Source organism: Sapajus apella, unplaced genomic scaffold (assembly GCF_009761245.1).
Source record: "Sapajus apella isolate SASKATOON/1434 unplaced genomic scaffold, GSC_monkey_1.0 scaffold94, whole genome shotgun sequence".
NCBI classification, from domain to species: domain Eukaryota; kingdom Metazoa; phylum Chordata; class Mammalia; order Primates; family Cebidae; genus Sapajus; species Sapajus apella.
In genome coordinates, this window is record NW_022437034.1 from 6,524,843 (window position 1) to 6,546,911 (window position 22,069).

Below are 22,069 nucleotides of genomic sequence, written 5' to 3' on the forward strand. Positions count from 1 at the left end.
CAGAAGGCTTGCTTACTCAGGCATCTAGTGAGTGGGGCTGGCTGTCAGCTGGGACTTAGCTGGGACTCTGGGCCAGAATATCTGTGTGTGGCCTGTCTAGAGAGCTTGGGCTTCCTCACAGTATGGCAGCCAGGTTCCCAGGAGAGAGTGACAGGTGAAAGCCACATTACCTCTTAGGATTTAGCTTTGCTGGTTGTGCAGCATGACATTTCTACATTTCACTTGCAAGTCCTGCCCAATTTCAAGAGCAGGGGTGTCAAGATTCTAGCAGGGGTGTCAAGATTCTAGCAGGGGTGTCAAGATTCTAGGTGGCACTGGAGATACTAAGTAAACCTTTTAAGAAAATGTCATGTGGCTCATCTGCCTAACTCAGAGGAAGCTCTCCATGCAGGAGGGCCTGGGAGGCACTCAGGGTGCTAGAACATCATTCATTCAGTCAGCACAAGTGATCAGAGTCTCCCATGTGCCAGCTGCTATCCCCTCATGCCTCTGGTGGTTCACAGCTGCACTGCCTTTCAGCCCCAACCCCACTCAGGTTCCCCCATTGAGGCCTGCCAGATTTGATCAAGATGAGAGAACTTTGGGCTCAATTCTCTCCAGCCTCCTGAGAAAGCTTCTCCCTCTAGGGGCTGCTTTTGAATGGAAGGTTTATACTCCCATTTCTCAAAGGTGTAGGCATGTCAAACAGTTTCTGTTTATTGAAGAATAAAACAATAAGTTATTTTTTATTTATATATAGCTCTTATTTTTTTCCCAAGGGATTAAACAGGGTTCCTCAATTGGAAAGAGGTTCCTGCCCTTCAGTAGGACTTAGAAATGGGAGAATCCCTGTGTGAATTAAGTCACTGTGGTATAGAGAAAGAAGTTGGGGAGCTCCTCTAACCCTTTCTTTAGCACAGGAGCATGGCTTGTACAGCTAGTTCACTGGCTATTAGACTGGAAAGCGTACTGAGTGGGTCAAGACAAGTGGAGGTATAGCTAGCATAATAATCACAATAGGGCTAGGCACTGTAGCTCACACCTGTAATCCCAACACTGTGAAAGACAGAGCTTCGAGGACTGCCTGAGCCCAGGAGTTCAAGATTAGCTAGGAAACATAGTGAGGCTCTATATTTACAAAAAGAACCCGAAATAACAAAATCAGCTGGGCATGGTGGTGCACGCCTGTCATCCCAGCTACTCAGGAGGTTGAGGTGGGAGGATTGCTTGAGCCAGGGAGGTTGGGGCTGCAGTGAGCCAAGTTGGCATCACTGCATTCCAGCCTGGGCAACAGAGCAAGACCCTGTCTCAAAAAGAAAGAAAATAAATAATCACAATAATAACCAATATATATCATATTCTGGGCTCCGAGCATTTTATACAACATTATAAAAATGATATTAGTACCTTTCACCACAACTGTTAGCAGATTAAGTGGAACGAATGAGGAAAGTAATTTCTCTAAGGCCCAGAGTCATTAAGTAATTGCCCAAGAGCACACAGATAAGACGTGGTAGAATTGGGATTTGAATCCAGGCCCATAGCCCAGAGCCTGACCTCTTAACATTGGGTCCTGATATGCAGCTAGCAGGCCTAAGAGCTTAAAGGGAGGGGTGGGAATAGGAATACAGCAGGTGAGGCACACAGACTCTGGGTGTTGGGTCTCTCTTGGTTAGACACCAAAGACTCATTTTGCAGCCTGAGTCTTCTCATCTGGAAATGGGGATGATATCTACTCTAGTGAGTTATATAAGGCACTAGCACAGCACTCCAGACCCAGTGGGTGCTCAGTGCACTATTAGGGAGTCCCTTTCCTTTTCTCCCCTGGGCTGCTCTATGGAGAGAACTTTCCTGCCCAGGGAACAGGGAGATTGGCCAGGATGACTTCGTTATCTGTGGCAACTGTTAGGGAACCCTGGTTCCCTAAGCTTCTGCTGGATGTCAGCATTCCAGTCCCTCTCCGCTGTGCTTTTCATTGGCAGAACTTTAAATGATTTTATAAAAACTGCAAATGTACAAGGTAATTGAGTCTTTTGTTTTATTACCCTGAGCTGCCTGGACCTTGCCCGGCCTCCTCCTCACTCACTGAGCTGCCGGAATAAAGTTGGAAGTGTTTGCGCTGGTAATATATAGGACTTAATTAACCTGGCCTTTTATAGCATTTCCAATGGAGGGTTGGAACGAACTTCGAGGCAGCTTGAGAAAGGGAAAGGGGGGGCCTGGGGTGAGAGTGTGTATGTACATACAACACTTGATGTTGGTTTTTTCTTCTGTTCTTTTCTCCAGTACTTTAATCAGCATTTAATGACCCAGTCGAAAATTCATCGTTTGGACCCAAGCACTGGTGGGAAGGCAGGAGGAGAGGCCTGCCTGCCTGCCTTGCTCCCTCCCTCCTGAGCCCTACAGCAGGCCATGGAGTGGTCAGTGAGTTTTTACTGTGCCAGCCACATTCCCAGAAACTTCCAGCAGAGGTTAACCCTGCTCCTCTCAGGTAGGAGACAATGAATGGACATTAACAAATGGACTCCCTGTGTTGGCTAATGCCACTCCCTACTCAAATGCAGAGCAACCTAGGATTCATGTCCAATGGCTCATGTCCTAATTCCCGGGCCCTAAGGCTGTGTTAATGTGCTATCCTGCCTGCCCCTTCGTCCCTCCCCTCCCAACATGAAGCCATGCCTGAACTGGACACCCTTCCACACCAACCCAGGAAAAAGTAATTCAACTCCAGTCCACCCTGGGTGCAGCAGTCCTTCTGCCAAGATGTCTTCATGCCGTATAGCTATTATTTTCGGGAGGATTCCAAGTGAGGGCAGTCAGGGTAAGTGCCTCTCACCAGCTGCCTGCTCAGACCATTGCTCCACATACCCTAGCTCATAAATCCTGCCCCAACACTGCTGAGTGGTTACATCATCCCCAAACCTCATGCAACAATTCGATTTGGAAATAAAAAGGCAGGTGTTAATTGACTCACTCCTTCTGCCCCTTTGTGGTGCCCTGACCCTCGATAGCTTTTAACCTTGCAGTTAATAAAAGTTTTGGGCCCAGCCCTAGCACAGTTCCTCATTCATTCTTTCATAATGTCAGCAGATTCTTCCTGAGTGAGTGTAATGCACAAGTCATTGGCCAGAGCCTTAGGGAAGAGGGTTAGGTGGCTAAAGATGAGCAAGAAGCATTTCAAGCATTTCATGCCTTAGGAAAGCCTACAGAGGATGCTCACAAATAACACAGATTTGGGCAGCAGTGCTGTAGGGTTCCAGAGAAGGCCTGGGGCAGCCAGAGTTTTAGAAGCATCTCCAGCTCTTGAGTTTGTCTGTTCAGCATCCATCCCTCCTCCAAGAGCACCCAGATTCTCCTTTGGAGAACCCACATCTCTCATTAAATCTATGTGGTTCCAAGTGGGGTTGAATGTCTGGGGTCCCCAGGAGTCAGCCCAAGAGTAGAGCTGGCCATTCAGGGCAGGTTAGCCCCCAGCCACAGTGATCAGTTCAGCCATGGGCATGAGACTTGGGCTGGGCCAGTGAAAGCTATTGATGCAGCTCCTGGGAAGGACGAGCTCTCTTTTTCCACTGGAACTGGCCAGAAGTAAGCCTGGAGCTGCTAGCAACCATCCTGCCCTCACTCGGGAGAGGCTTCATGAACCTGAGAATGAAACCCATCACTTCATTTGCCCCCGAGGGACAGCCTCTAACTTCAGGCCCCTACTGTCTCCTACCCCATAATGAGAAGCTCTTGGTTTTTAGGTGTGTTTATTACCCAGGCCCAAGAAACTCTCTGTCTCCCTTCAACTAGTCTGTGCCCAAGCAGAATATGAAGGAAAGCAGAGCTGAGAAATGAAAAGGAAAAGATGGTTAAAGATGTTGGGTAGCTGGATCCACCCCTGCCGAAGGTTTCTTAACCTGAACTTTCACTCCTCAACTCAAGGGTGGGCTAAGGAAACATGTTTTTTTCTGTTGTTGTTGTTGTTATTTTCACTTTCCTGCTTGTGATAGAGTTAGTGAAGTTCAGGGTCGGGGGTTGACAATGCATCATTTGGGGGTCCCTTGTTTTTAAGGTTTGCACTTGTGTGACTCTGAAAGTGAGTGCCTTCTTAAATTTTGTACCCTAGGTGCCTCTCTCTTTTCCCTATTCCTGGCCCTGCTTAGGTTGCTGGAGGTCCACCCCTGTCTGTCCCTGAACCCAGCCTGAAGAATTCAGAGTTAATCGCTATTGTCTTTCTTCCCCCACAGGTAGGCTTGGCCCATTCTCTAGACCTTGGAAGATAATGTTCCATAGAGGCTTGTTCTGAGGCTTTACCAGGACAAACCAGAGAAGAACCAAGCAATGTAACTCATCCCAGCCTAACTATCCTTCAAGGGCAATCAACCTACAGCATCCAAGCACAGAGAAATCAAATCCATGGAGAATCTTTCAGTTAGGCTCAGAATTTATTTGGGACACTGGATTCACTGTTCTCAAGATCTTAGTTGTATTCATCCATGATTTGACCTACTTTAGAGTGAGAAGATAGTCTTCCTGGGCTCAGACTAGTTGAAGGTAAGGAGACAGGCCACTGGGTGTGGGGAGACCTCTCGTGGGATAATACACACACAAAACCAAGAGATGCTCACTGTGGTGCAGGAGACAGCAGGGGCCTGAAGCCAGAGGTTCTCTCTGTGTCCTTGAATACACTTTACTCCTCTGACCCCTTACTGTGATTTGGAGAGAGACAGTATAGGATGGCCTCTGCAGGCAGGGAGGTCTGGTTATGGTCCCAGCTCTTCCTAAATTGGGTAAGACTCATTCTGAGACTTAGTTTCCTCTATCATCTCTCAATAGAACCATAAAGGTACTTTCTTCTTAGTATTGTTTTAAAATTCAGTAAAATAATAAAGGCTTAGCACAGGGTCTGATATAAATTTTCAATGAATTATTGTTGTCAATATTGTTCTAGAAAACAAGAGAGCATATTAGAAGATCAAAAGTACTGCCAATCGCTGAAGTGCCAATTCTAGATCCAGTCTCAGCCTTTTGAGAACTGATATCATTGTTTTCAAGCCATTCAAAAACCAATGTGAATTGAACACCTAGTATGAGCCCTCTGGGGGAAGAGCCAAGTCCTGCATTTTTTATCTTAAGGGGTCTTCAGTAACTCTCGCCCACAACAGTATCTCCATTAGGATTCCTCTCTGATAGTGTTCATTTCTTTTTTCTCAATGGATGCCTTAAAAAAAAAATCCTTGAAGAAAACCTGTACTCCTCAAATATACCACTCAGGAAACCTGTTCTCCTCAATGGTCACTCAGGTGACCATTAAATCATTTACATGTTAATTTCTTTTCAGATATGTGTCTTTTTCCCTAGTTACATAATGAGAACCTTGAAGGCAGGGACAGATCTTAGACTTCCTGATGCCCCCATACATCCAGGTACAGAGTAGGTCCCTGGACATCCGTATAAGGCCCATGAGCCTGATAACTGCCCAGGTAGGTACTGTGTGCCTGGGCCTGGGAAGGACAAAAGAAAGGGCACTAAAGGGGTTCCTGGGAATGAAGAGGCCCTCTGACTTTAGAAGGGAGCCCATACACTTTTTGGACTGGAACAATCAGAAAGTTCTTTCTGGAGCAGCAGCAGCCAGAAAGACCTGGGGCACTGGGTCGACCAAAGCCCTTCCCAAGGCTGCAGTGGCCCCAGCCAGTTAGCCCAGCCTCCCTACCAGCCCCAGGGCTGCAACTGAACAGTGCTGGCCTCTTAATAAAAACAGCACCAAAGCAAAGCCCTAACTTCACTGGAGAAATAGCCCTGCGCCCTTCCATCCATTAACATTTTGCACCTTAATGCAGCCATATTTTTGGAAAGCCAATTCATATTGGCTGAGAAGCTTATTAGTATGCAGCTCTGGTTAGGGGTGGGGGATCCTGGGAGGGGGGCACTCTGCAAAGGGGATGTAATTAAGCCTCAGAATGGTCGATATATACACCAAAAGGGGGGGCGGTACTTGGGGGACCTAGAGCAAGACTGATGGGCTTGTCCAAAAGGTTTGTGTGTATGAAGGCTTGACCGTTTCTGGGAAGTCCCACCGTGACTGCCACCCTTGCTCACCCCTGGCCCCCACCAGAGCAGGGCCACCCACTCACCCTTTGGGTGTCTAACTTCGAATTTCCCAAGCAGACCCTATCGGGCAGCTCTTCTAAAATAAAATACATCATCATTTGCTCCATTAGAAAATAAATGTATGGCTATATTATGGGATTTGCATTCCATTACCTTGGTTTGCATGCCATAAAACATTTATTACACCCTTGGGCTAAAGTCTTAATAATGACTGGGTGTGAGGCACTAATGTGGTGCTGGTCTTGCTCAGGAACCAGAGATTAATGCCTTTTGATGTCACTCAGCTAATAGTTGTGCTCACCAATTTGTCCCATCAGAAGACATTAGAGTCAGGCCCTGTGCAAGGGTGGGGGAACCACTGCTCAGCTTCAGCTGGGAATCGAGGCTCTCTGTTCAAAACTGCCGGAATGAAATCTCAGAGTTCCCCCTCTTCAATCCCCCATCTACTTCTACCCCCGCCCCAGCCCTGGCCAAGTCCCCACCCCTGGGTGTGAAAACTACAAAAAGAGGTTTAAATGTCTGCCCTCCTGTCAGACAGCGGCGGAGGTGGCAGCAGTCATGGGTGGGCATGGATATGTGTGTACGTGCATACATACACCACACACACACACACTCCTCCCTTCCCTGTTAAGGAATTGCTTCACCAGGCCTGCCTCATTCAGCTACGGAAGCCCAGCAGCTCAGTAGAGGAGGCTCCAGTGCAACTTGACTCCGCAGTTAGACCTAGTCACAGCCCCCAGCCCAGGAGACAGGCCCAGGATGGCGCCGAGCAGACCCTTTGGGGCTGTATTGTGGGTCTTTCATGTCATCAGATGACTTGGTTGGAGCAGCCCTGTGGCCAGGCCTTGGGAAATGTCCTCTTGTGGGTTGCTATGATTCTCTGTAGGGTCCTGGTGCATTCTTCTCAGAGACTAGAGATCTCCCCACTTCTTTTGCTCAAAGCCATGGCCGGGAAGTGGCCAGTTACTTAACCCTTCTGTCTCTGTTTCTCCACGTGGAAGTGCTGGCATTTAGTGTATATGTGTGTGATGTGTGTCCATGAGCCAGGGGTGCTGTCTGGATCCTGCAAATGTGTAGGACAGTTTCGCCCAGTGAATAATTCTCCCACATTCCATACAACTTTTTAAGTGCCCACCCAGGTCGCTGTGTACTCCACTTCCGTGATGCAGTAAATGGCTGTGCAATGCACAATCTATACAACCATCAGAGAGGTCCTAGGTTTGACAGTCATCCCAGTGGAAAAACCTGTTTACAGTGACCAGAGCTCTAAATCTTACTGTTTTACATATAAGCATGGAGTATTTTTGCATGGCTCTAATGCACACTGGATTTTCTAGGACTGAAACTCTTGTGGCAATTGAGAAGGAAATTGTCCTCTGTTCTGCACAGATCCTTACCAAGCATTGTGCACCATTTCAGAAACCACCATTCATGTAGCCATTCTGTGGCCCTTAAGTCAACAGGACACTGCCCTGTGGCAGGCGGCAGTGACAGCAGTTCCACTGTGTGGTTTTGTCTTTAGGTGCAAGCATTCTACTTTTTAAATTATTCCTGAGCATTTACATATTGAAATATATATTTAATTATAACTTACTTTCCTTTGATTTCTCCTTTATCTTACAGCTGGGTCAATATATTGATTTTTTAAAAAATTCCGTGGATAGGTTTCTTATGTTATCTCTGCTTTCCATTCTGAGATAGTAAATGGGGTGTGACAAACCTGGTAATAAAAGAAAGCTGTGGGTCTGATGGGCTGGGTGCTGAAGCCAGAGAATTCTAGCCTCAACATCTCTAGGAAGCCTTTTCTGACCACTTTTACACCACGTTCCCACCCAAAGCCTGCTTTCCTTCCTCCCTGAAATGAAGTGCTTTATAATGCCTACTTTCTCTTTTTTTTTCCTTGATCATCCCAGGGACAATCATCTCAACTGTGCCCCAAGAAACATGAAAGCTCACCAAGGACAGCTTTGAAGTGGTCACTGTTCATGGCCCTGACTGGGCCCTGGAGTAAAGGACACCAGCTTGGCGTGCTGAACTGAAATACATGAATCTGGCGGTGATAGGGCCCCCTGGGAGCAGAAACCAGAGACAGGCACCCACAGCAAAGGAATGCAAAGTCCAGAAAGCCCCATCAGTCAGCCTGAGAGGGCTGGGGCAAAATAGAGGGCCTCAAGACTCCAGAAGAGGCGTTTCATAAGTCTCATCAAATTAAAGACTAATTAGAAAAAAAATTCATGGGAAATCATTGAAAAACAAGTAAACCATCCAAAGCCTGAGGTTGTTTAAAAACAGTTTATTGGAAGTCCAAAGACCAGACAAGTTGAGGAATGAAGAAAACATCTTATGTGGTGAGATGGTGATTTTGAAGCGACTTCTGTGGCAAAAAGGCATCCTTTGCAAATGGGAAGATTGGCCAAGCTCAGAGAACAGGGTTTAGGTAAGTTAATGGATGATAGCACCATAAAAGGTTATTAAGGGGAACCTGGCTGTGCTTAGGAGCTGCACTTGTGATATCTGGGGGATGACTGCACATTCCCAAGGCAGAATCCTTGTGTCCTAACCTGAGACAGACAATGGGCCCAGAACCCAGAAAGGAGGAGGCACTACTGGGTCTCTGGTTATTTCTATGGGTCCTCCATATGGATGTGATAGTCCACTTCAATTTTTCTTTTTTTTGAGGCGGAGTCTTGCTCTGTCACCAGACTGGAGTGCAGTGGTGCGATCTCGGCTCACTGCAACCTCCACCTCCAGGTTCAAGCGATTCCCCTGCCTCAGCCTCCCGAGTAGCTGGTACTACAGGCATGTCCCACCACGCCTGGCTAATTTTTTTTTGTTTTAGTAGAGATGGGGTTTCACCATATTGGCCAGGATTGTCTTGATCTCCTGACCTTGTGATCCATCCTGCTTCGCCTCCCAAAGTGCTGGGATTATAGGCATGAGCCACCACACCTGGCCTCAATTTTTCAAAGAAAGGAAAAGGAAAAATGCTCAGACTCATGCTGCATTTTTGGAAAGTCGATTTTTAAATGTGTCTGTATTTCAGGTTAGAAGAGTTATGAAAGAAAACGCAGGAGAAGCATAGCGGATAGCCTTCATCACTGGGTTCCAGACACTGCTTGAGTTCATGTCCTAGCCCCACCACTGCATAGCTGGGTGACCTTAAGCAAGTTCCTTAACCTCTCTGTGCTTCAGTTTTCTCCCCTCTGGAATGGGGTAATATTACTTTGCTGGCTTATGAAAATGAAATGAGTTAATATGGTAGATGCTTAGAATAGTGCATGGCCTATGGTGAGTGCTCAATAAGTGTCTGCTTACGTTGTTGTTACTCTCAAGAAAAGGGCCAAGTTGCATTAGTTCCCACTCCCTTCCTGCTGATTAACCAATGAAGGGTGGCTTTGGGAACATAAGAGCTGAGTCAGGGCAGGCATATGTGCCTCTTACTTTCCTGGAGGAGCCCCAGTGAGGAGGTCAAGTGCCCTGGTCCTGATTCTAAATCCACTGTTTAGAGTAGCAAGTCTATTTGAAGTAGAGATTACCCCTTTGGCTGCAAAGATTCAGCTAGGTAGGGGACAAGGAGTGACTGTGTCACTATAAAGTTATCTACATAGGTAATCTGTGCCTCCCAAAACATTTTGATTAGAGAACATTGTGCTTAGGAGGGATGCTCCCTGTAGGCCATGGGAGCAAATTGGTTTGAGCTCTTTTGTATATACCATTGCTTGAGAACAGCTGTGGGCTATATCCTATTGGGGATTCTGAATCCACATCTGGATGTCCGGGAAAGGGTGCCAAGATCAAATAGTTAGTGATGCAGGCTAAGAACACAGGATACAGAAGTGTCAGCACTGGCTGGAGAGTAAAAAACCCTGTCTGCCCATAATAGCCTGGCCAGAGGTAACCTGTGTTCCTAGATGTGGCATCCACATCCCGAGCAATGGTAAGGCAGGATGGTGATTGCTTGCTACCAAAAGGCAGGCAACATGACTTCTCAGCTGTCCTCCACCAGGCCTGGGGGCCATGGGAGCTTCACCCCACTTAACCTCTCTGCCTCTCTGTCCCCACATGTAAGTGCCTCAGAGGGACATCCAAGGAGTACTGGGGAAATTGCAGGATGTTTGAACTGTACGAGGTCCTGGAGGTTGTACACACACAGTGCCCCAAGGCCTTTGCCCTTACCATGTCTGTGCTCTGAGCCTGATTCCAGCCACCAGCATCTGCAGTTCTTTGCCTGAGCTTTCTCTAGCCACTGGTGTGCCTTTACAAGGCAGGTTGGAAGCAGTCCTCAACCAGTGACCAACAGGATTGTTGTGTAAATATCCTAGCTCCTTCATCCCATGGATGAGATAACTCTGAGCTGTATGTTCTACAGTGTCTCCCAAAGTTTCCCAATGGGAGAGAGGTCCAGGTCCCTTTACTGCTAGCTTGCTTAATAATGTACCTCTTTCTGGCTCCTCTCCTTTCCTGATTCACTTCTTCACTCCTGGGGTCACCTCCCAAATCCTTATCTCAGAATCTGCTTCTGCCAAACTAAGGCAGAGTTAGCTGGCTGCACCACTTTGCAATCTGAAGCACAACACACTTGCCCACCAGAAAGGTCCTATATGTATCTACCTGGCTACGTATCCACCTAGCAAGGCCTACACACAGCCCAGAAAGAATCAGAACATTTGCATCTTTAGAAAGAAGTTTCCTCCCCCAGCTCAGGAAATTGTCCCTCTACCCACCACCCAGAAAATCTTGTAACCTGTGATGAGATCTCCCTCTCTGGTTCTCTCTCAGCAGCCGTCTGTTCCTAACAACCCCACCCACGCACCGGAGCTTCTCTGACTTGATATTGCAGGATGCTGTCACTTGAAATTAATTGCAACTAATTAAAAATGATCCGGTTAGGACAATTGCACAATGGCGCTCCGGAGACTGCTTCATTCCCAGAGGTTTGGTGGCGTTTGCGGCTGCTGCAACCCTGGTCTGCTGGACGGGGCCATACATCATTGTGTCATTTTACATTGTTATTTCTCTGAAAGCAGCAATTTAAAAGAGTCTCAGATGAACCTTGAGCAGCTTCGTGCTAAAAAGAAAAATGTTACTGTCCAAGATCTGTAAAATATAACATATAGGCTCAAAGAAGCCTCTTGACATGAAAAGCGGCCCTAAGTTTGTGCCGCGATTTGCATATAATATATAATGTTGTAGTAAAAGGACCCACAAAGCAGAAGGCAGCTATGGAGCATCGATCCTCATCCCCTTTGTTCAAACTGGGTCACCTACTGTCCCTGGTTATTATTTTATCACAGCCATTCCTCATGTAAGGTGACAGGACAGCATCTAACCTACTGGGTTCCAGGGACTGACACACCTCCCCCTTATTTAGTAGAAGACCCAAGGGTCCTTCTTGGCTCTGATTCTGAAAGCATTGCAGGTCCTACTTCGTCCTGCCATTTTCCAAGCCGATCCCAGGAGCAGTAGTCCTGTTAGGAAGAGGCATTTATTGGACTTGGGGAAGGCCCAGTAAACCTCGAGTTAGGGCACTGAACCTCGATAAGCATACAGAATGCCCCCATACCTCACTAGGAGGGAGTTCAGGCAGTTCAAATGAATTCCGGCCCTAAGTTCTTGAGCTACAAATCATTCTTAGGCTACCTGCTGCCCCGTCTAGCTGTGTGGTCTCCATGGTGCCCTTCAAACCTCTCCACATCAACAGGACAGGAGAGAAGCAGGCATTTGAGCAGAAAGGGGTATGTCCCAAAAGCATCTTCCAGGCCGGGCGCGGTGGCTCACGCCTGTAATCCCAGCACTTTGGGAGGCCGAGGCGGGTGGATCACGAGGTCAAGAGATCGAGACCATCCTGGTCAACATGGTGAAACCCCGTCTCTACTAAAAATACAAAAAATTAGCTGGGCATGGTGGCACGTGCTTGTAATCCCAGCTACTCAGGAGGCTGAGGCAGGAGAATTGCCTGAACCCAGGAGGCGGAGGTTGCGGTGAGCCGAGATCGTGCCATTGCACTCCAGCCTGGGTAACGAGCGAAACTCCGTCTCAAAAATAAAAAAAAAAAGCATCTTCCAAAATTATTCTTCTAATCCCCTGGCTCATTCTGCAACTTTAAAAAATGAGCTGATTTTCAAGGGTACCAATAAGAATAACAAATCTCTGCAAAATAGAAAGGTTCAAAAATAAAAAATCAATATCTTTAAAATTAAAGGTCCAGGAAAAGAAAGGGCTAGACAGAAGAGATGAAAGGATTAAGAATAGTAAAGAGATATGCAGATAAATCTTATGTAATTACCAAAATTTGACTCTGGACTTCCTGGAGGCCAAAGCAAAGAAGGAAAATAAGACATATGATTAATTACAAGTGTTACACATTTTAAAAGAAAAAGCAGACCAGCTCCTTAACAGAATCAAGGTTCTTTTGCATTGACCTCATGTGGGTCATGTACCTGACATCGCCCTCCACACACCCTCATACTTCAGGCAGGGGTGAGGCTCGTGGAGATCCCTGCATTGGACATGGATGACCTGGCAAGCCAACTCTCTTGGAAATCCAGGAGATTTGCATCAAATATATGGTTCACTAATGGATGGTTTCATTCAGGGGTGAGATTTTAATACTGGAAAAGTGCAAGGACTAACTCCAACCTGACTTCCAAATTAATTTCCATACAAAGTGTTCCTTTCAGCTCTGCTTTTATTGGAAGCTGAGCAGCAGACAGTTTGAGGTTATAGTTTCAAAGTCTAGAATGCAGGTATTCAATATGCCTGAGAATTGGATTTAGATACATCAATTACAGCGCATCTGTACAGTGGGATACTATGCAAACATCAGTAGGAACAAGGGAGACTTCACATGCTGTTAGGAAAGGTTACGTGGGAAAAAAAGCAAGTTGCAAAACAGTGGGTATATTATTATCCCACTTGTATCAAAAATTAACAATAAAGCATGTGGGTATAGAAAATTTCTAGAAGGATACACAAAAATTGGTGTTTAACTTTGGATGAGAATTTTACAGCTTACCCAAGCCCTCCTTACTATAATTATGTATTGCTTTTTGATATAGTTTGGCTCTGTGTCTCTACCCAAATCTCACCTTGAATTGTAATAATCTCCACAGGTTAAGTGTGTGACCAGGTGGAGATAATTGAATCATAGGGGCAGTTTCCCCCATGCTGTTCTCGTGATAGTGAGTGAGTTCTCATGAGATCTGATGGTTTTATAAGGGGCTTCCCCCTTCACTGGACTCTCATACTTCTCCTTCCTGCCATCATGTGAAGAAGGATGTGTTTGCTTCCCCTTGTGCCATGATTATAAGTTTCTTGAGTCCTCCCTGGCTATGTGGAAATGTGAGTCAATTAAACCTCTTTCCTTTACAAATTACCAAGTCTCAGGCAGTTCTTTATAGTAGCGTGAGAATGGACAAATACACTTTTAGATTTTAAAAATAGTTTTTGAAAAGTTAATTGAGAAAACAATGCAGTTTTGTTAAAAAGAATGAAGCAGATCAGCATTACTGAAGAAATAAGATATGAAGGAAGAATCTGGATAGATATGAAGTAGTTATCCTGGTTGCCAGGCCCACACCTGTAATCCCAGCACTTTGGGAGGCTGAGGTGGGTGGATCACTTGAGGCCAGGAGTTTGAGACCAGCCTAGCCAACATGGCAAAACCCCATCTCTACTAAAAGTATAAAAATTAGCCAGGCGTGGTGGTGTGTGCCTGTAGTCTCAGCTACTCGGGAGGCTGAGGCAGGAGAATCACTTGAACCCCAGAGGTAGAGGTTGTGGTGAGCCAAGATCGCACCACTGCATTCCAGCCTGGATGAGACTCCATCTCAAAAAAAAAAAAATAAATAAATAAAATGAAGTGGTTATCTTGAGGAGGTAAAAGTATTACAGACTTCCACCTTCTATGTTAATTTCTGTAACATTTTTAATAAGTAGGTATTTACTTTTATAATAATAATTTAAAGACACTAAGCCAAGACTATTAGGTTGACTTTTATGACAATAAAGAAGCCTAACCAAGACTTGTGCAAATGAATGGCCACCCTGTCCCTTCAGGGCAGGGGACGGGAAAGAATCTGCTGGCAAGACAAGAATTTTTCTTAAGGAAACAGTGGACTGTCTATTCTGGCACACAAATCAATGAATGATCTTGACATTAACATTCTGGCCTCACAAGTAATAATGCTCATCTGGGAAGGTGCTTGTGGCTGAATCCTGAAGCTGGGGTGTTTTACATTTAAAAATTCCCATTGTTTCACAGTGAGATATATCAGAACTATTAACTAATTTTTAACAATTTTGGCTATTTCTGTCTCTGTCTCTCTCCAGCCTGCTACCCCTTCAAGTGAAGCTGTTTTATGCTGGATGCCTCAAGGAAGAGAGGACAGCAGGAAGAAATGTCCTGACTTTTGACTTTTAAAAGCCTGGCTCAAAATGAGGAGAGTGAGGGGCAGGAAAAAGGGCCCAGGGAAAGAAGTAAAAAATGATGTATGAGAATATCTCACTGCCAAGACTAGCAAATGGGGACCTGGGAGGGTCAGAGGTGAGGATCTCAGGGGACCAGGACTGGCCCTGGAGGAATTGTGCCTGGAGCAGAGGCAGCATCGAGGGAGCTCCAAACTTCCTCTTAGAGAAGCTGAGTCAGCACTCCTGGTCCACAGAGTCTCCGTCTAAGGGTTAAGATGTGGATCAAGAAAGGCTGGAAGGCTGCAGGACTTCAGGAGGGAATGCAGGAGGCCGCTCAGCCTGGGACACGATTGTTTAATGGTTTGAACCCAAACACTGGGAGCACTCAATAGAAATCTGTTGTGGTTTGGCATCAGCAGGTAGGTGTTTCCAGAGCTGACTGGATCCCTCTCTACCTCTTCTTTCTCTCTGTACCTGCTTCAGCCTTTGCTATCACTGCCCAAGATCTTTGCTCACTGCAATCTCCGCCTCCTGGGTTCAAGTGATTCTCCTGCCTCAGCCTCCCAAGTAACTGGGATTACAGATGCCAGCTACTGCTGCCTGGCTAATTTTTGTATTTTTGGTAGAGACAGGGTTTCACCATGTTGCCCAGGCTGGTCTGAAACTCCCAACCTCAGGTGATCTGCCTGTCTTGGCCTCCCAAAGTGCTGGGATTACAGGTGTGAGCCACTATGCCTGGCCCAAAAAGAGTTTTTATTGTGTATTTTTCTTAATACAAAAGCAACATAACGTTCATTGTAGAAAGATAGAGACTCTTACATGCCAAGAAGCACAAGTCTGTTGGATTTAGAAAATCAAAAAAGACGTGGTCCAGAGAGGGAGGTGAACAAGTAACTTAGTGACATTCGTACTGAACGTTGTGATTGGGCTTGTCTACTCCACTAAAGGGCGAGGCACTGGAGAGCAGAGACAGTATCCACCGCAGCTTCTAAATAGTTCAGAATAAGGCGTAGGTTTTCTGTAAGCACTTGCCATACTTAATGAGTGACTGTGCCCTGAGGCTCAGCCTTGCCAGGGTGGCTGGGAAATCCACTCAGCCTGGGACAGGATTGTTTAACGGTTTGAACCCAAACACCGAGAGCACTCGATACAAATCTATTGTGGTTTGATAAGAGTAGGTTGGTGTTTTCAGAGCTGACTGCAAGATCAGTCTAAGCCCCTGTGGGCAACAACCCCCAATCCAAGCCTGAGTTTCCAGGACTGTGTTCAGGTTTGGGAGAGTTTAAGGGTATTTTCCCAACTGGAGCCCTCTTTGGGTCTCCAAGGCACCCTGGATCCGCTTCCATTACAGCCCCTATTAGCCTCCTGGGGCTCTTTCTCATTCACAGCTTGGTTTGCCCAGTAGGCAGAGAGCCAGAGAAGGCAAAGACCTTTTCTTGTTCACCCCTGTGTCCTTGAGAGCTTCCTTCCAGAGAGAGGAAAGAAGGAAGGGAGGCAGGGAGGAAGGAAGGAAAAGAGCCAATCTGCTCTGGTACATGTGAAAAGAGAACCTCTTCCCAAGGCGCACAAGCTCCACCCCTCTTCGGGGTGATGCATGTATCCCCCATCTTTTGGGACTGTCAGCTTTGGACCGCTCACAGCTCAGCTCTTCACTGGGCATTGCCCTTGGCTGCAGGGAACTGCTTTGCCCAAAGTTGTGGCTCTATCTGTGTGGCCTGTGGCCAGTGACTGGCAGATGGAGACACAAAGGCCAGCCCTTTGCTTCAATTGAGGGCAACTCTGGGGGCCATCTCAGCTCCAGAGCATCCTCCAAGACTGGATGAGGTGTCTGCTGCAACGACATTTGGGGTCACTTTCTCTCCTCCAAGTCCTGTCTTCTCAGTTTTCTTACAGATGTATTTCCTGAGAGCGCTCCCCAATATACCTGCATGCACCTCCACTTCTCAGTGTATCTTTCCAATCGAAGATACTCACCTTGCAGACTCTGGGTGCCTGCAGGATATCTGGAGCCTCCATTAAAGGCTGTGGTCACTCATCCACCTGGGATGACCTTTCCTAGAGACCAAGGGAGCTCTGCACACTGTTCTCAACACCAGACCATGTGAGGCTGAGGGAGGGGCACGGGAATGAGAGAATCTGGAAGCCCTGGGTTCTGCCACTGGAGAGCCAGGTGACTTGGGCAACTCCATTAACTCCTCAGACCCACAAGGTTCTCAAATGCAAAACAAGGAGAGGAATTTCCTACCTCATGGAGTTAATTCAGAATTCATAAGTGAATGGGCTTTGCACAGTACTGGGCACAAAGTAGAAATATACAAGTGTGAAGAAAGTTTGGCTTTCAGAGCCTCCTGGCCATCTCCAGCTCCCTATCTCCCTCTATCCCTGCCCTCTTTCCACACATCATTCCAGGTGTGGCCTGCAGCAGAAGGGCCACCTGACCCCCACCAGGAGGCCTGTGGCTTTGGAACTAATGTTACTTTCTGTGGCTCTCCACATCAACTTGGCATAGTCTGAAATGTAAGTCACTTAAGATCTATTAAAAAATAAGTCATCCCCCGTCTACCCTCTTCTCCGTTTCCTCTTTTCTTTTTCTCTCTTTCTCTTTCCTTTTTCTTGCTGATTTTATGAAAAGGGCTGGCATTCTGATTGTTCTATATTCAGGTTTAATCCTTATTTTAATAGTTTTCATGCAAAAAAAAAAAAAAGTAAGTCATGGCCTGGCATGGTGGCTCATGCCTATAATCCCAGCACTTTGGGAGGCTGAGGTGGGTGGATCTCTTGAGGCCAAGAGTTTGAGGCCAGGCTGGCCAACATGGTGAAACCGTCTCTACTAAAAATACAACAATTAGCCAGCCGTGGTGGTACATGCCTATGGATCCAGCTACAAGATGGGAGAAACACTTGAACCTAGGAGATGGAGGTTTCAGTGAGCTGAGATCATGCCACTGCACCTCACCCTGGGCTGCAGAGCGAGATTTCATCTCAAAAAAAAAAAATAAATAAAAAGGTAAGTCATGCCCTCTGTTCCCACGGCTTCCTGTCCTCCTCAGGGTCTAACAGTCGGGTCCCCCCTTATTTTTCTGACCCTTTTCTGCAACTGAGCCTCTTAATTTCCTCCAGCCTCATCAGCCCCTAGCTGTGTATCACGCACACCAGGCAGACTCCCACCTGGGGTATTTGCATTTGCCACCCCCGCATCCTAGGAGAGCTTTCCACCCAGCTCACTCTCTTCCCCTTCAAGTTCTTACCGAAGGTCAGAGAGGCCTTTCCTGACACCCCTGCCCCATTAAAAATAGCAAAACTCCCTGGCCCTGCCTATCCCAACTCTCCACTTCAGCACTCCTCACCATCCAACATGCCGTGGAGTTTCTTTATTCACTGCTTGTCTTTCTCCATTGGAAGAGAGGACAGGGATCTCTGCTTGTTTTATTCTCTGCTGTCTCCCAGTACCTACAGCGGCATCTGGCATGAAATATATGCCCAATAGGTTTTGTTAAGTGAATGAATGAACCTGTTTGTATGCTTCATAGGCAGGTGAAACTGAGCAAAGCAAATCCACTAGTGAAACCATAGAAAATTGATGCTAGCCCTTGGAAAAGGAGAGATAAAAGTCCCCAAGCTTGCCTAGAATCGAAAGTTTGTCAGAAAACCAAACACTGCATGTTCTTACTCATAAGTGGGTGTTGAACAATGAGAACACATGGACACAGGGAGGGGAACATCATGCACTGAGGCCTGGGGGGTGAGGGGCGAGGGGAGGAATAGCAGGGGGTTAGGGGATTGGGGAAGGATAGCATTAGGAGAAATACCTAATGTAGATGACGGGGCGATGGATGCAGCAAACCACTACCATGGTGTGTATATACCTATGTAACAAACCTGCATGATCTGCACATGTACCCCAGAACTTAAAGTATAATAAATTAATTAATAAAATAAAAATAAAAAATAATAAAGTTTGTGCCAGGCCAAGGCAGTACCTAGGGGCTTTCCTGCCACGCCAGCCTGGGAACTTCTTGAGGGTAGGAGCCATTGCCTCACTATCTCTCTATTAGCTCCTTAGTGGCCAGCTCCGTCCCTGGTAAGTGCCTGATTTGCTTATGTGCCAATGCATCAAGGTGCTGGGAGCTGAGGGGAAGTGGCCTGTATCTTCAGGCACAGGGGCAAAGGCATCTGCAGATGCTGACACAGTCATCTGCCTCTTGGTGCAGCCTTTGGTATTGGCCAGTGTTTCCCAAAGTATGTCCTATAGAACCCCAGTGCCAATAGGTAGTAAGTGGAAAAAAGGCTGTGATCCGATGAGTTTGGGACGGATTAAGTAAAGTTAAACAGGTTTTCCAACTCCAGTACTTTTCAGAGCCATTTTTTTTTTTTTTTGAGATGGAGTCTTGCTCTGTCACCCACATTGGAGTGCAGTGACGTGATCTCGGCTCACTGTAACCTCCACCTCCTGGGTTCAAGTGATTCTCCTGCCTCAGCCTCCCAAGAAGCTGAGACTACAGGTGCTTGCCACCACGACTGGCTAATTTTTTTTTGTATTTAGTAGAGACATGGTTTTACTGTGTTAGCCAGGCTGGTCTCAAACTCCTGACCTCGTGATCCACCTGCCTTGGCCTCCCAAAGTGTTGAGATTATAGGCGTGAGCCACCACGCTGAGCCCAGAGCTCTTCATATGTAAATATAAGTCCAACTAGGGGTTTATGTTTTGAAAAGTTTTCCTAACTACCTGACCATTGGACCCATCTTTCTTTTTCTTTTTTCTTTTTTCCTTTTTGAGATAGTCTTACTCTTGTCACCCAGGCTGGAGTGTAGTGGCACGATCACAGCTCACTGCAACCTCCACCTCCTGGGTTCAAGGGATTCTCATGCCTCAGCCTCTCTAGTAGCTGAGATTACAGGCCTGTGCCACCATGCCCAACTAATTTTTATGCTTTTAGTAGAGACTGGGTTTTGCCATTTTGGCCTGGCTGGTCACAAACTCCTGGCCTCAAGTGATCTGCTCACCAGGGCCTTACAAAGTGCTGGGATTACAGGCATGAGCCACTGAGCCTGTAGAACCCATTTTTCAAGGAGAATAAAAGATCCACAAAATACACTTTGAGCAACAGTGGCATAACCTCACATCTATCAGAAATGCAAGGGATTCTGGAGGAAATCGTGTGCTCCACTCCCTCTTCACAGAGAAGGAAGTGAGAGAGGGAACCCCAGAGAGGGAACCGGAGGTACTGCAGGTCACGAGGCAGATCAACGGTGAGGCCAGGGCTAGAATCAGCCAGCTGTAGCTTCCAGGGCACATGCTGCTTTCAGTCTTGACTCTGGGGTTCTGGACCTTGGATTATCAGGCCTGCTTTGCTCATTTGCTCTTAAGAAGTGCCAGGAACTTAAAAGAGGAAAGGCCTCAGAGATGTGGCAGTCCCACTGCAGACATCACTAGGTGTTTTGGCCTCTGCTTCCTGCCATGACCCAACTCTGGGCTTGTAATCTGTACCTGGGAGCCCAGTGTTTTCCATCTACACTTCCTTCCTTGTCCCTCCACCCTTCGCTGGCTTAGGTGTTGTATTAGTCCATTCTCATGATGCTATCTAGAAATACCTGAGCCTGGGCATGGTCGCTCATGCCTGTAATACCAGCACTTTGGGAGGCTGAGGTAGGCAGATCACTTGAGGTCAGGAGTTCAAGACCAGCCTGGCCAACATGGCAAAATCCTGTCTCTATGAAAAATACAAAAATTAGCCAGGTGTGATGGCATGCACCTGTATTCCCAGCTAGTTGGGAGGCTGAGGGAGGAGAATTGCTTAAATCTGGGAGGTGGAGGATACAGTGAGCCGAGATGGTGCCACTGCACTCCAGCCTGGGTGACAGAGCAAGACTGTCTCAAAAAAAAAAAAAAATACCTAGGACTAGGTACTTTATAAAGAAAAGAGGTTTAATTGACTCACAATTCCACATGTCTGGGGAGGCCTCAGGAAACTCATAATCATGGTGGAAGACATTGCTTCACAGGGTGGCAGGAGAGAGATGAGTGTCTTCACTTGGGCGAAGGGGGAAAGCCCCCTTTAAAACCATCAGATGTTGAGTGAGAACTCATTATCACGAGAACAGCATGGGGGAACTGCTCCATAGTTCAATTATCTCCACCTGGTCCTGTCCTTGACCTGTGGGGATTATTATAATTCAAAATGAGGTTTGGGTGAGGACACAGAGTTAAACCCTATCAGGTGTTCTCAAAGTGTGGGTCTGGGATCAGCAACATCAGCATCACCTGGGGGCTTGCTAGAAATGCAAACCCTCTAGATTCACATCAGACCTACTGAACAAGAGACTCTGGAGGTGGGTCCAGCAATTTGTTTTCACAAGCCCTCAGGATATTCTGACTCAGGCTAAAGTTTGGGAACCACTGCCCTCAACCATACAGCTCCAGACTGAACAGCTCCAGAGAAGGGCCTTTCAGGTCCCCAGTGAAAAGGTAAGCTCCAGGGCCCCTGGGAAGGATCATGGGAAGCCCAGGACACAAACTCTCCAGAGTTTCTTATAGAGCTCAGTGGGTTCCAACCAGTTGAACTTGGCACCATCTAAACTCTGAAGTTAATTTACTCTCTGCTTTATTTTATTCATTGGTCTAATCCATAGCTGCAATTTTACAAAACACAGACCTGGGCTGGCGAGTTTTTCAGGGTCCCATTCTGAAATCCTGGCAGTTGGTGGACTATATGACACATGCCTGGGGTGTCTGGAAGTGTCTGAGTTCTACCTCAGTCCACGTAAGCCGAGGTGGGGTCTTTTCAGTGCATTAAGAGAGGTACCTCTATCAAGTTCAATATCTCCATCTGGGGAATCCATCTGCTTCCTGCCTTTCTATCCACGTTGAAGTGGGCATCTGGGATTTTTGTAATGAAACTGTAATCCCAGGGTTGCTGCATGGAATAATTCCATGGATTGTGCAGTGGGAGGTCTGCATGGCCACACATGGTGGCCCTGGGACCCTGTATTAGTTTGTTCTTGCATTGCTATAAAGAAATGCCTGAGAGTAGGTAATTTATAAAGAAAAGAGGTTTCACTGGCTCATAGTTTTGCAGGCTGCACAGGAAGCATAGCAGCTTCTGTTTCTGTGGAGGCCTCAGGAAACTTACAATTATGGTGGAAGGTGAAGGGTAAGCAGGTACATCTTACATGGCCAGAGAAGGAAGAAGAGAGGGAGGAGGGAGGTACCACACACTTTTAAACAGCTATCTCATGAGCTAGTAAAATCTCATGAGAATTCACTATCTCGAGGACAGAACCGGAGGGATGGTATTAAGCCCTGAGAAACTGCCCCCATGATCCAATCACCTCCCACCAGGCCCCACCTCCAGCATTGGGGATTGCATTTCAACATGAGATTTGGGTGAGGACACAAATCCAAACCATATCAGACCCCTACCCTCCTTGCTGTCACTCAGAAAAAGGACAACCCCTTCTTTTTCACCCTCCACCCCCAACTGGCTTCAAGATGGGCAGGAAGCTCCTCGAATGTGCCCATCAGAAGGGTGGCTGGGTGAAGGTGGGTTGCTATCTGTTCTCCACCAAGCATTACAGGCCTGATGGTCTC

At 46.8% G+C, this 22,069-nt stretch overlaps 1 long non-coding RNA gene across 2 annotated transcripts in view; it reads left to right on the top strand.

Moving 5' to 3' along the window:
* LOC116535445 overlaps nucleotides 1–22,069 on the top strand; it is a 44,122-nt gene that overhangs the window by 18,774 nt on the left and 3,279 nt on the right. The window contains exons 2-5 of one of the 2 annotated variants that reach the window (XR_004262197.1): nucleotides 2,266–2,399; nucleotides 4,209–4,515; nucleotides 7,986–8,509; nucleotides 14,404–14,900. This is a non-coding gene — a long non-coding RNA (uncharacterized LOC116535445). Of the gene's footprint in view, nucleotides 1–2,265; nucleotides 2,400–4,208; nucleotides 7,716–7,985; nucleotides 8,510–14,403; nucleotides 14,901–22,069 lie in introns of those variants that run through there. The other variant, XR_004262198.1, reaches the window with a different exon arrangement.